Consider the following 14628-nt stretch of genomic DNA (forward strand, 5'->3'; position numbering starts at 1 on the left):
GTTGGATACCTTAACCTGGTGACACTACGTGTATGGCCTGCTTTGTAGATGTTACAATTGTTGTAAAGTGCTAGAAATAATCTGATCCTGGTCATTCAAGTGGAGACATATGAGCGAGGATATTCTATACTAAGGAGTTTGTATAAGACCGGACCATGATATATTTAGTCTTATTATATCAGATGTTCATAATATAGACTTACATTTTACCAAGATGACCATATGTAACATGACCTGAATCCTGAGTGAGTTGTGAACTCCTGCTTATGAAGACACTTCTTTGATTTGTATGGGTGAGAGTGGCCAGATCGTTGACTCAACAAGCCTACCATTTTGAGGATTCGTTTGATTAGGGAGCTAGGAACACAACTACACAAGAAGGAATTCACTCCTTCCCCGAGGTCAGGTAAGTAGATAAATTGCTCCCTTAAGAGTTGATTTCAGGGCTTGAACAATGTGGCACTGCACCCTCTCTTGGCTCAAGAGGGATTTTGTCATAGTTGTACTATGATTTACTGTTCATTAGAGGGATCAGTGGTACTTAAGAAGTTAGGTGTAACTACAGGGGGAAAACGGTAATTTTGGTCTAGCTGTACGTTCGAGCAATTTGTGAAGGGTCATCGTACTATTGATTGGTTATATCAAATGAACACAGAAATATATATGTAGTGCGAAGAATGTAGCTGTTAGTCTTTATTGAAGTACCTGACAGTTAACAGATAGTGAATAATTTAATTAAAGAGTTTAATTAATTATTCACGTACTGTTGGAGCTTCAAGGTATAGGTTCATAAGGTCCACTTGGTAGCTCAACAGATATAAATGAGAATAAGTTTTTGGATTAATTTGATTTGTTCAAATTAATTGAGGGAATTAATTATATGTGATATAATTAATTTAATTCTAATTATATATGATATAATTACTATAACGTATAATGTATTTGATACATTATAATATTAAGTTTATTTGAGAGGAAATAAATATTTAATATGATTCAAATATTAATTATATGAATTTGATTCACATAATTAAATTTAATATCAATGAGATTTATATTAAATGTCCTTAATGAGAGAATTAAAGCTATAGGTTATATTGTATTGGATACAATATTAAACTATAGGTTATATGTTATATTTGATATAACATATAGTTTAATATATATTATACGATATATATATATATATATATATATATATATATTAAAGTCTAATTAAAATTATTTTTATTAATTTTATTTTTAAAAATAATTCTAGGGAAGAAGTTGTAACTCCCTCCCCATTTTTCTCTCTATTACATGGGAAGAGGGGTTGGGGGCAGCTCTTAGTTTTTTGTCTTCTTCTTCCTTCATCCAAAACATAGAAGGGTTCTATGAGTTTTTTTTTTTTTTTTTTTTTTTGGGGGGGGGGGGGGGGGGGGATTGTCTTCTCTACTCTCTCCCTACTCTCTCAAATCTTTAAAAATCTATTCCCTCATCAAAATAGCAAAAGCCCACGACTCCAGGATTCTCTTCCTGAGAATTCTGAGGAAACCTAGTGGTGGTGTCAATTGTGGATCTCATTTTATTTGTGACCGTTCTTGGAAAGGAATTACGTGAAGATTTGATTCTTCAAAGATAAGGGTTCCAAACCCATATCCCTCTTCTGTTTTGTTAAGAGCATGTTGCATTTTTAGTTTTAAATGCATAATTTTATTCTTCTTCTATAAAAATTCTAGATTTTGTAAATTTGGGAAATTGGGACGATGTGTTTTGCTCAAGGACCTATCAAAGGGTTCCTTCAGCTATAAATGGGTTGGCAGAGACATTCAACAAAACATTGTGTAGCTTATTGAAGAAGATTGACTCTAAGTCAAAGAGGGATTGGCAAGAGAAGATTGATGAGGCATTCTGGGCTTACCGAGCCACTCATCGTACACCTACATAAGTCACTTCATTCTCTCTTGTTTATGGGGTAAAGGTTGTCCTTCCTTTGAAAAGAGAAATTCCGTCACTAAGAATGGTGATACAAGAGGGATTGACTGCAGAAGACAATGCCTAGTTACGTCTTCAGGAATTGAAAGCACTTGATGAAAAACGATTGGAAGCTCAACAAGCATTGGAGTATTACCAAGTGCGAATGTCTAAAGACTTTGATAATCATGTAAAGCCTTGATCTTTTCAAGACGGTGATCTAGTGCTTGTTGTAAGAAGACCATTATCATGACGAGACATATGAAAAATAAATTCACACCTAAATGGGATGGGCCTTACATTGTCAAAGAGGTCTACACAAATGAAGCAAACATGATCTTTTCAAGTCGGTGATCTAGTTCTTAAAACGGATTAAGAATCGGCCCAATCAACAACAAGTTTCATAAGAAGTTTTATGTTTAACGAATGTAAAAAAAAGGGGAACTCCTTATCATAAGAGTATAAACTGCACGTTGCTCTTGGCCTGCATGAGCTTAAAAGGTGAACGACCCACAAAAAAAGAAAAATTTAAACTACGTTATGACTTGATCACTATCATTATAAATGGTATGTAGGCAACTTAAAAAATTTAAGTTTAGTCCCATGACAAAAAAAAAAAAAAAAAAAAAAGAATTCAGTTGCATAAAAAAGTAGAGAGTTAAAAGAAACTTTAAGCATTAGAATTTGTCATTAAGAAAAAAGAAAAAGAAAAAGAAAAAGTGGCTCCCATATAAGAAAGAGTTTTTTCGGAACCACAATACACAAATTCAGCAATACGCGAAGGGGTTAGCTAATGACTTTGCCACAAGAAAGCTAAGTCCTTCCTTTATTGGTTGACCTCTGTCTCCAAGAATCACGAGGTATCTCTCACCAGACGAGATGTGTTCGACAAAGTGAATCATCGTTATGCAAAAAGTGCCATAAAGGAATGAGTCTCGACGACATGGTTCAAAGATAATTTTTTTAAAAAAGGGATAAAAGTGATAGGGTCGTTGGACTTTGTTTAGGTTATCCCTATGTTGATCAAATGAGGATTGTTAGACCTTTCCGAGGTCATCCCTATGTTAATTAAATAGGGTTGTTGAACCTTTCCGGAATCATTCTTATGTTGATTAGATGGCGATATAAATTGGCAGACCTTTCCAGGGTCATCCCTTGCTGATGAAATAGGGTTGTTAGACCTTTTCGGGGTCATCACCATATTGATCAAGAAGCGGCAATATAATAGGGTAGACCTTTCTGGGGTCATCCTTATGTGGATCAAATGGGGATTGTTAGACTTTTCCGGGATCATCCCCATGTTGATTGAGATATAATAGGGCAGATCTTTTCGGGACCATCCCTATATTTATCAAATGGGGGTTGTTAGACCTTTCCAAGGTCATCCCATGTTATCGAGAAGTGGAGATATAATAGGGTAGACCTTTCCGGAGTCATCCCCATGTGAATCAAATGAGGATTGTTAGTTTTACTCGCATTTTTAAGATCAATTGTTAAATAACTTGGATAGGTGAGTATTTTTTATTTTATTTTGTGTTATGAACTATGGGGAGGATTTTTTTCATAAGCCTATAAAACTAATTATTGTTGTGGACTTTATTATTATTATTATTATTATTTTGTGAAATCACAGTTGATTTATAGAATTTGAGGTCAATTTTGGAAATTATACATTCCTTTTGCAGGAATCGAAGAAAAAGACGACTAGTCAAACAATAGAATACGAAGATAACAAATGATATGTGACTTTGAAAATAGTACTAATGGAAATTTAAAAAAATGCTATTAAAAATTGTTTACTGCTATAGAAAAGTTATTAAAGGTCATTCATAGTGCAATGAAAAGTTTCAATTAAATTTATGCAATAAAAATAAACTTTTTATAGCTTATTTTATAGCATTGAAAAAAAAATTGGGAATTTTCAATAACATCGCCTGTGACAGCATGTCTAAAAACGCTATGACATTTTTTTATACTGTTTTTTCATTGCTATTCATTGCTATAACAAATGCTATTAAAAAGCAACCATAGTGTTTTTGTTAACGTTGTGAAAAGCTTCCATAGCATTAAAATTATGCTAAAAATGAACTTGTAGTGATGGAGTCATAGTTTATAGTACTCGAGCTAGCAAGACAAAAAGTAGAGTGGCTAAGAAGTCTACAGGGAAATGTGTCACTATAGGAGGCATTTGTACCAATCTCTTTGCATTATGATTCACAAGTTAGCATAGGCATTGCAAAAAATGGTGTGTATAATGGCAAAATGAGGCATATACCACTATTAAAAAAAAAAAAAAAGAGAGAGACCTTCCACCAATGCCAAAAACCGTTGTGATAGTCTAAAAAATCGTCGACAGAAGGCTTTGTGAAGCACAGTGTGCCTCAATAAAAAGTGTCAGGATAGAGCCGTTAGGAGAACTTCTCCCGACGCATTTTTTACTGGTGTTGGGATAGACTTTTTATATTGACGCTGGTCAACATGGTGGTTAGCCTTGGTGTTTGCCGATGCCACTTTATTAGCGTCGACAAAACTAGGCTATGTCGGTGCCATCAAATGGCATCAGCATTGCTTGTTCCTGACGCCCAAAACATGGCGTCAGGATAGATAGGTTTAACCGACGTCATGTTTTACCGTCAGCAGACACCAAATTCCGACGCTTTTGATAAAGCATTCAGGATAGGTAGTTTTTGTCGATGCTTATATGGCGTCAACATTGACTTTATTTTAAATTGTTTAAAAAAAAGTTTTTTTATTTTTTTGTCTTATTGACCTCAATCGTACTTGTATATTTTTACAAAATATTTTAAAATGTTTTATATGTGGATAAGGTAAAATAATTAAGAAGAAAAAACTACCAAATTTTATTCAAATAGTAATAAATATCCTTATAACTTTTATTGTTCAACGGTGAAATAAGAAGAAAAATAACGTAGTACATTAAACGTAATACAATGACAAAACATTTAAGTTTAAATGACGTAACAGATAAAGTAATAAAATACTTAAGTTCAGATGACATAACATTGATATAAAAATACTTATCTTGTTTGGCAGCAAAATCATGAACATAACATTGTCTTGTAAAAAAACAAATAATACAAACAAAGTTTAGATTAGAAAACTAAAATACATTTCTCAACACACATTAATTCTCAATTCATCCAAAACAAATATATATATTTCTCAACTCATAAAAAAAAAAAAAAAAAAAACATTTCTTAACACATATTCAAAACAACATACCCAAATATCATTAACTCACATTTCTCCACACATATTCAAAACAACAAGAATAAAACGAAAATCAATAATTCACATTTCTCTACCCACATCCAAGATAAAAACACGGAAACCATTAACTCACAACTCTCAATTCACATTCAAAACAACACAAAAATCATTAACTCACATTTCTCAACACATTCAAAACAAAAACAACAAAAAAAATCATTAACTCACATTTTTCAACACACATCCAAAACAACAACAAACAAAAATCATTAACTCACATTTCTCAGTATATATTCAAAACAACAATAAAAAAATCATTGACTCATTTCTCAACATATATTCAAAATAACAACAACAAGACAAACATCATTAACTAACACTAACAACACATTCAAAATAACAACACAAAAATCATGAACGCACATTTTTCAACAAACATTCAAAACAATGACACAAAAATTATTGTATATATCACACAATTGATCTGATTTATTATCATAATTGTAGGATGGCAATAATTCTAGAACATTATGCAATGTTTGAAATTGTTATTAAAAACACTATCTTAGTTCATACTTATTTTGATGTTTCTCCTTGTGAGTTCATTAATTATTTGATCAAAACTTTCAAGCATTTTACCTCTGCTTTATGTTCTTCAATCTTTGAATTTTGTTGTTCAAGCTATCTTTTAACAAACTTATCAAAACTGGTTGCTCATGCTCTCTCTGTACATAGGATGAACTTGATGATGAAGTTGGATATATGGGAGTACCCACGTGATGGCGTGATTGTAGAACTACCCTCTAAAGAAAAAAGTAAACATAATTAAACTAATTTAATTAAATATTCATATATTTATAAACCTGAAGTCTCCTTTATGGAAGATGTTGTCCCAAGAGGCTTGACACCATTAAACTCATCTTTTGCTGATGATTACCATCAAGTTGACCTACTATCGTGTACCTACAAGTGCACAAGAGATGATATATAAGTAATGGTAAATCTTTGTAGAGTAAAAGTTGAAAACTAAAACCAAAACACATATTCATAAGCCAAGTCCAAACAAACTAAACTAATTAAATAGCTCATATAAAGAAGCAAAATTGAGAAGATCAAACAATAGAAAGGACCAAAAATTCAAATTTCTTATATCTACCTTCAAAAATCCAAATTTAAAGAAATAAATAAGAACAAATAAACATAAATGTAAAAGAAAATTTAAATGAAATAAACCCATTCAACTCCTTTGTTTATAACCTTAACAACCCAAGTTTGCTCTTATTCCCTTTATTTGTTTATAAACTTCAACAAGTTTGCCTACAATCCAAACCAAACAAGTTTAAAATAAATTCAATCTCCTCTTTTGTTTAAAACTTTGGACATACCAAGAGTGTAACAAATTTAAAACAAGTTTTCCCCATAATCATCAATACACTTTCAACAAACAAGTTTTCCCTAAAAAAAAATTGTAAAAACAGTGACTCAAATACATTTCAGCTAGTTAGTTTGCATAAAAAAAACTTTATTTCATGTAACTGGCAGATGATATATATTATAAATACCTACTGATCAGAACAAACAACATAGCATTCATTATACACCCTATTTTTCTGTAAACTACAACTACTATAAGCAATCTTCAAGAGGAAAAGAAAAAGAATCTTCCTGTGGACGTAGGCTTATTGGCCGAACCACTAACTCTGCTTGTTTCTTCTTCTTCTCCTTATCTTCTTCTTCAATCTTCATATGTTTCTCTGCAAATCAACGAAAACACAATTTTATAATCAAATTACAAGTTTTTAGAGCATTCAGTAGCATCGAGTTGCATCAAGTAAAGATTAATACTCATCGAGTTGCATCGAGTAAAGAACAAAAACTCATCGAGTAAAGAACAAAAAATCATCAAGTAAAAAATAAATACTCATCGAGTAAAGAAAAACAATTATCGAGTAAGAGAGAAAAACATAGAGAATTATGTGAAGAGAGAGAGAGAATTCTTACATGAATAAAAAGTTTTTCCCAATCTTTCTGATCAACGCAGCCTGAAAGAAGTTGTGCCATACACGTGTTTGATAATCCCTTCGTAATCGTGGTTGAACTTCAACCTTCTCTTCCACCAACTCATGTTGATCTTGTTTGTGTTTTGAATTGAGCCTACATCAAGACAGAATAACTCAACAAAACTAGTATTAGAGCATTTGAAGATCATCAAGATCAAAATTCTTGAAACATTAAGATTCTCAATAAAATAGTTCTTGCCATTCTTTCTAGATTAGTGATGGCCGTTGCTAGATTTGAGATAGAAAAGTTTGATGGAAAGGGTGATTTTGGTCTGTAGAAGGCCAAAATCAAGGTTATTCTTGGACAACAGAAGGCCCATAGAGCCCTTTTAGGTCCATCTACTTTACCACCTATGTTAACAGCTCAAGAAAGGGAAGATATGGAACTTACTGCCTATGGTACTTTAGTTCTTAATCTCTTCATTTTGAGACAAGTGATCAATCAAGACACAGCTTACAAAATGTGGGTCAAGCTGGAAGGTCTTTATGCAAATAAGGATCTGCCTAACAAGATGTTTTTAAGGGAAAAGTTCTTCACATTTAAGATGGATTCTGCTAAAACACTATCAGACTATTTGAATGAGTTTAAAGAGATAGTTTATGAGCTCAAGAGCCTCGGTGAAAAGATTAGTGATGAGAATGAAGCCTTTGTTTTGTTGAACTCCCTACCTGAAGCCTATAAGGAGGTAAAAAAATGCCTTGAAATATGGCAGAAAGTGAGCCACCATTGATGCCATTATTTCAACATTAAGAACTAGGGAGTTGGAGCTTCATACAGTAAAAAAGGAACAACCTAGTGCAAAAGAGCTATTTGTCAAGGGCAAGAACAAGCAGAATCACTCTAAAGGGACTAAGAATCAATTTGATGAAGAGCATAGACCAAAAACCAAATTGAGATATAATTACTATAAGAAAAAAGGACACTTAATGAGGGATTGTTGCAGTTTAAAACGGAAAAATCAAGAAAAAGAGAAGGATCAGAAAGGAAAACAGCCAGAAGCCTCAGTGGTTGAAGGGTCCTATTTCTATTCTGATGCTTTAGCCTCTACTTGAAATAAAACCAACCAAATAAGTCCTCTAGGGAAGCATGACTAAGTACTTAACTCTGGCTGTACCTATCATATGACACCCTTTAGACCTTGTTTTAATATCTACAAGGATATGGATGGAGAATCTGTGTACATGGGGAACAATGAAGCCTGTAAAATCAAGGGAATTGGTTCAGTATCCTTAAAGCTAAAGGATGGATCAATCAAGCTTCTTAGAAATGTGAGACATGTACCTTTACTCAAGAGAAATTTGATATCTCTGTGTATGCTTGACTCTATTGGGTGTGATGCAGAGGAAATGATGGAATCCTAGAAGTGATTAAGGATTCTAAGGTAGTTTTGGTTGGTGAAAAAGTTAATGATTTCTATATAGTAAGATGAGTAGAGATGATGACTAGTGCGTACACTGTTTCAACAACAAATTTGACAGAGGCAGACTTATGGCATAAGAGACTATCTTATATCAGTGCAGAAGGGATGCAAGCACTATCTAAACAGGGTATACTGCCCAAAGGGATTAGTGAGCATCTTTCCTTCTGTGAACATTGTATTTTAAGGAAAGGTACCAGACAGAGCTTCACAAAATCTCAGCATACCACCAAAGAAATATTGGACTATGTTCATTCTGACCTATGGGGACAATCTCCTATACCAAGTCTTAGTAGTTCAAGGTATTTTCTAACCTTAATAGATGATTTTTCTAGGAAAAGTTGGATATGATTCCTTAAAACTAAGGACCAAGTCTTTGGGAAGTTTAAAGAATGGAAAACTATGATAGGAACACAAACGTCTAAAAGGTTAAAATACTGTAGAACTGACAATGGGCTTGAATTTTGTAATGAGGACTTTGAAAAATTATGTAATGAGAATGGTATAACTAGACATAGGACTATGAGGCACACACCTCAACAGAATGGGGTTGCTAAGAGGTTAAATAGAACTATAATGGAAAAGGTGAGGTGTTTGCTATCTGATGCTATCCTAAGTGAAAACTTTTGGGCATAAGCTACAGCCTACACTGTTTACACATTGAACAGGTGCCCCCACACATCTCTAGATTTATTTACTCCAGAGGAGAAGTTGATTAATCATTCTTCTAATTTAGACAACCTTAAGGTTTTTGGGTGTGTAGGGTTTGTCATCAAAATAAGAGAAAACTGAAGGCCAGAGTTGCTAAGTGCATGTTTATAGGCTTTACTGAGGAAGTCAAAAGATTTAAAATGTGGCATCAGTAGAGAGGAAGTTCATAATTAGCAGAAACATCACCTTTAGAGCAGAGGAGATCTTTATGCAAAAGGAGAAGAGGCTTGTGGATGAACCTGAGACATCTACCACAGGAATTGAGGTGGAGTTAACTACTGAGCAACCAACAAAACCTAACTTACCTAGTGACACAGAAGAATTTGAGGAAGAAGCAGGGGAACAAGAGGAGACTGTTAATCGGTAGCCAGACCTGAGTCAATATGCCTTAGTCAGGAATAGACAAAGGAGAACCATTACCCCTCCAACAAGGTATACTGAAATGAACTATATGAATTTAGTTCTAAATGTTGTTGTGGCTTCTATTGACCAAGAATCAACAATGTTTGAAGAAACAACAAGTTTTTCTAATGCAAGGAATTGAATAGAAGCCATGAATGAGGAAATGCATTCGCTAAATGTGAATGATACTAGGTCTCTAGCTCCCCTGCCTGAGGGTTATAAACCAATAGCTTCCAAATGGGTTTTCAAACTCAAAGAAGGGGCATCCTGTGATCAGAAACCTAGGTATAAGGCAAGGTTGGTTGCAAAGGGGTTTACACAAAGGGAAGGAATAGACTACTCAGAGATTTTCTCTTTAGTTGTCAAACAAACTTCTATAAGGCTTCTTTTATCCTTGGTTGCTTAAAATAACTTAGAATTGTATCAATTAGATGTAAAAATTGCTTTCCTTCATGGACATCTAAAAGAGACAATCTATATGATACAACCTGAGGGATTTAGAGTTAAAGGATAAGAGAATCTCAATTGCTTACTCAACACGTCAATCTATGGGCTGAAACAATCACCTAGGTGTTGGTATAGAAGGTTCAATGACTATATATCTAGCATTGAATTCAAAAGAAGTTCTTATGACATATGTATTTATGTAAATACAAGTTCCTACAAGGATAAGGTTTACTTACTCATATATGTGGATGACATGTTACTAGCAGGTAGGTCCAATGAAGACTTAACTCATGTTAAAAACCTCTTAAAGAGAGAGTTTGACATGAAGGACTTGGGAGAAGCAAACAAAGTTCTAAGGATTAAGATCCTAAGGAATAAGGAGGAGCCTATCCTAAGCATTAACCAGTTTAACTATTGTGAGAAGATCCTAAAAAGGTTCAACCTAAGTGATGCTATACATGTAAGCTTGCCAATTGCTCAGCACTTCAAGTTATCCTCAACCAACTCTCCTAAAGATTCTGACCTAGAACATCAAAAATAGATGTCTATTATACCCTATAGTCAAACAGTTGGAAGCCTAATGTATTTAATGATTTCTACCAGACTTGATCTCTCATACTCAGCTAGTCTTGTTAGTAGATATATGTCTAACCCAGGTAAGAGACACTGGGAGCCACTAAATGGATCCTAAGATACTTAGTTTGGTCTAAAAACTCAAGACTAGTCTACCACAAATCTGAACCAAACTTAGAGCTATACGGATATGTGGATGCTGACTATGCTGGTGATTTAGACAAAAGAAGGTCCTTAACAGGCTATCTATTCCTTTATGGTCCTAATCTAATCCGCTAGAAAGTCACATCACAACTTATAGTGGCTTTATCTACAATAGAGGCTGAGTATATGGCATTAACTGAAGCAATTAAAGAGGCATTGTAGCTTAAGGGATTGTTGAAAGACTTTGGATTAAATTAAACAGAAGTAAGACTCTACTGTAACAATCAAAGTGCTATACATTTATCCCGAAATCTACAATACCACACTAGAACAAAACATATTGATATAAAGTATCATTTCATTATAAACAAAGTTGAGACAAGAGAAATAGAAATCTTAAAAGTTCGCACATCAAAGAATGCAACAGACATGTTAACAAAACCAGTATCAAAACTTAAATTGATCAAATGTCTAGAACTAGTTGGTTTCGTACTTCCAAACACAAGGTAAATAGAATGGTCAAAATTAGAAAGATCAGAAGATTGTATGCATTAGAGTCAAGGTGGAGAATTTGTAAAACAGTGACTCAAATACATTTCAGCTATTAGTTTACATAACAAACTTTATTTCATGTAACTGATAGATGGTATGTATTATAAATACCTACTGATCAGAACAAACAACATAGCATTCATTATACACCCTATTTTTCTGTAAACTACAGCTACTGTAAGCAATCTTCAAGAGAAAAAGAAAAAGAATCTTCACGTGGACATAGGCTTATTAGCCGAACCACGTAACTCTGCTTGTTTCTTCTTCTTCTCCTTATCTTATTCTTTAATATTCATATGTTTCTCTGCAAATCAATGAAAACACCATTTTATAATCAAATTACAACATTTTCAGAGTATTAAGTAGTATCGAGTTGCATCGAGTAAAGATTAATACTCATCGAGTTGCATCGAGTAAAAAACAAAAACTCATCGAGTATAGAACAGAAACTCATCGAGTAAAGAACAAATACTCATCGAGTAAAGAAGAACAACTATCAAGTAAGAGAGAAAAACAGAGAGAATTTCAGTGAAAAGAGAGAGAGAGAACTCTTACCTGAATGAAGAGTATTTCCCAGTCTTTCTGATCAACACAACCTAAAAGAAGTTGTGTCATACATGTGTTTGAGGATCCCTTCATAATCGTGGTTGAACCTCATCCTTTTCTTCCACCAACTCAGCCTGATCTTGTTTGTGTTTTGAATTGGGCCTACACCAAGACAGAATAACCTAACACAAATTTAAAGAAAATAAACTTACTCCTCTCCTTTGTTTAGAATTTTGACATATTAAAAGTAACAAATTCCAAACCATATTTGCAATCATTATCATCAACAAGTTTCACAAATTTACCCTCAATCCAAATTTACAAAAAATAAACATAATCCATTCTTTTCTTTAGAAATTTAACATATTAAATCTAAATGACAAAAAGAAAATGAAAGCGACACTAGAGCACGATAGTGGTGGTAGCTAGAGTACAACAATGGTTGGTGGCGGCCAAAGATGGGTGGGCTGACAGCACGACGACAAGGAGAGGGGCAAAAGAAGGGTTAAGTGTGCGGGAGTTAAGGAAAGTGGGGGAAACAAGTTTCATATCTAAAATTTTGAGGAAAATTAGGAGACTTTATCGAGGGCGTTGGGAAAAGACTTATCTGACGCCTAGGTCTGGTGTTGGGATAAGCGGGCTATCTCAACACATTTTGCAATGGCATCAGGATAGCTTACCCGCAAATCAAATAACATGCACCTATCTCAACGCCACGTCCTTGGTGTCGGGAAAGGCTATATATCCCGACACCACCACATCTGGCATCGAGATTGGCAAATTCTGCCGACACCTATTATGACATCGACAAAGGTGGCGCCAACGGAAATTATTTTTCTTGTAGTGTACACCTGAGATAATACGTTGTGAAACAATTGTTGAAAGCGGTGATTATCTCCTTAGAGTGTGAGGTCTAAGAGGATTTTAGAAGATCTCACCAAAGGTCTAACAAGGAGAGTAATTTTAGAATCTTCAATATGTATGAGACTCAAATCTTTATAGTGATCCATAGCCCTTTATTTAGATGGTCTATTATGATAGACTTGATGGACAATCTAGAAAGTCTTTATAGCATAGTTTTGAGTGGTCTATTGCGATAGACTTGATGAATCAATCATGAATGTGAAGGTGTGACCACTTTCTACAAAAGAGTTTAAGGGTCTGTTTCTAGAGGTTTCACAATAACCCAAGGTTCTATGTGCATAACCTAAATAACACTTGATGTATGATGCTATTGCAGAATCCAGAGAAATCAAAAACTGAAATGTGTTGTGGGGGTCTCAAGAGAAATCAAAAGGACTGAAATATATTGTGAGAGTCTCAACCATATAATTTATAAAAGTTTAAGGGGTAACTCATTTTCTTAAATTTGGTTGTTGCCCTACTTATTCATCAATTCAAATCACAAGATATTGATACTTCATTTTACTATCATATTCTTGCTCATAATCATTTTTCTCTTTCGTTGCTTTTTTTTTTTTTTTTTGTTATTTATTCATGGAGGACCATTAGGAATGACTTGTTGGCTTTTTTACCCTTAATCTCAAATTAATTAACTTTCATTAATTAATATTTTGATGATAAAAAATTTGAATTAATTTATTAACAATTTGAGTATTTCGAAGTGTCCATTGCTTAGAGATTAAAATAGAGGTTCCATCACAATTTAAATCACCTAAATTGAAGTTCAAGTGAAGAAGATATAGTTGAAACATGCCTAATGGAAAAAAATACCTGAAGTAATGATGTGGTGACCAAATCATCAAAATAGACCCAATTGAAAGATGCCACCTGAGCAATTGAGGAGTGATACATGGTAGGTTTTTTATTTTTGAATTGGTTTTAAAAAAATGAATTTAAAAAGAAAATGAATTTAATATTATTTTAGATTTGTGTCTAAGGCTGTTTTTTTACACATGGTGGGCTTTTACTTTTTGTTGGGTTTAAAAAGAAAATGATTTTTTTTTTAAAAAGAAAAGAAATATTATTATATTATTTATGTTTGTGTCTAATAGCTAGTTGATTTTTTTTTTAAAAAAAAAAAGTAAAATCTCTCCCATTGATTTCTCTTTTTTAATATCTAAAGGCCCAAATTGACTTTGGTTTTTACCTTTTCTCTCTTTTTAAACTCTCCATCTTCTCTAAAATAAAACAACAACTTCACATATTTTTACAATCCTCCATAATTCATTAAGCCTCTATCGTTACTCTCTCCAAGTTTTTTTTTTATTTTTTATTTTTACATATTATTCTTCAGAGAGATTTATGTATGATGAGGATTGATTTGTTGTGAACTCAAAATTTGTAAATCCAAGTGTGTTCTTTAACTTTTCTAAACATTTTGTAAGGGTTGCTCTTGATCTCGAAAAAGAGTTGTTGTAACGGTTTAATCCTAATCCGTAGAAAAGATTGAGTTTGCTCTTGAACTCGCAAAAAGAGCGGTGTAGTGGTTGGGCTCTAATCTGTAGAAAGATTATGTGAGGTCCTTATTTTAAAATTACAAGAGTAGCTTGGAAAAGTGGATGTAGTTCGAGTTTGACTTAATCACTATAAAAATTTTCAGTGTTAATTTCTCTATCTTTATACTACTT

General features: G+C 33.4%; 1 long non-coding RNA gene across 1 annotated transcript; it reads right to left on the reverse strand.

Annotated features, from left to right (window-relative positions):
* Positions 1-5780: 5780 nt before the first annotated feature.
* Positions 5781-12875, reverse strand: LOC150038677 (uncharacterized). The gene is made up of 4 exons (XR_016526974.1): positions 12718-12875; positions 12047-12219; positions 7186-7338; positions 5781-6938 (listed from the first exon to the last, which is right to left on the reverse strand). It is a non-coding gene; the product is annotated as an uncharacterized LOC150038677 (long non-coding RNA).
* Positions 12876-14628: the final 1753 nt, after the last annotated feature.

This window comes from Benincasa hispida, chromosome 1 (assembly GCF_027475165.1).
Source record: "Benincasa hispida cultivar pf3 chromosome 1, pf3_genome.v1.1, whole genome shotgun sequence".
NCBI lineage: Eukaryota > Viridiplantae > Streptophyta > Magnoliopsida > Cucurbitales > Cucurbitaceae > Benincasa > Benincasa hispida.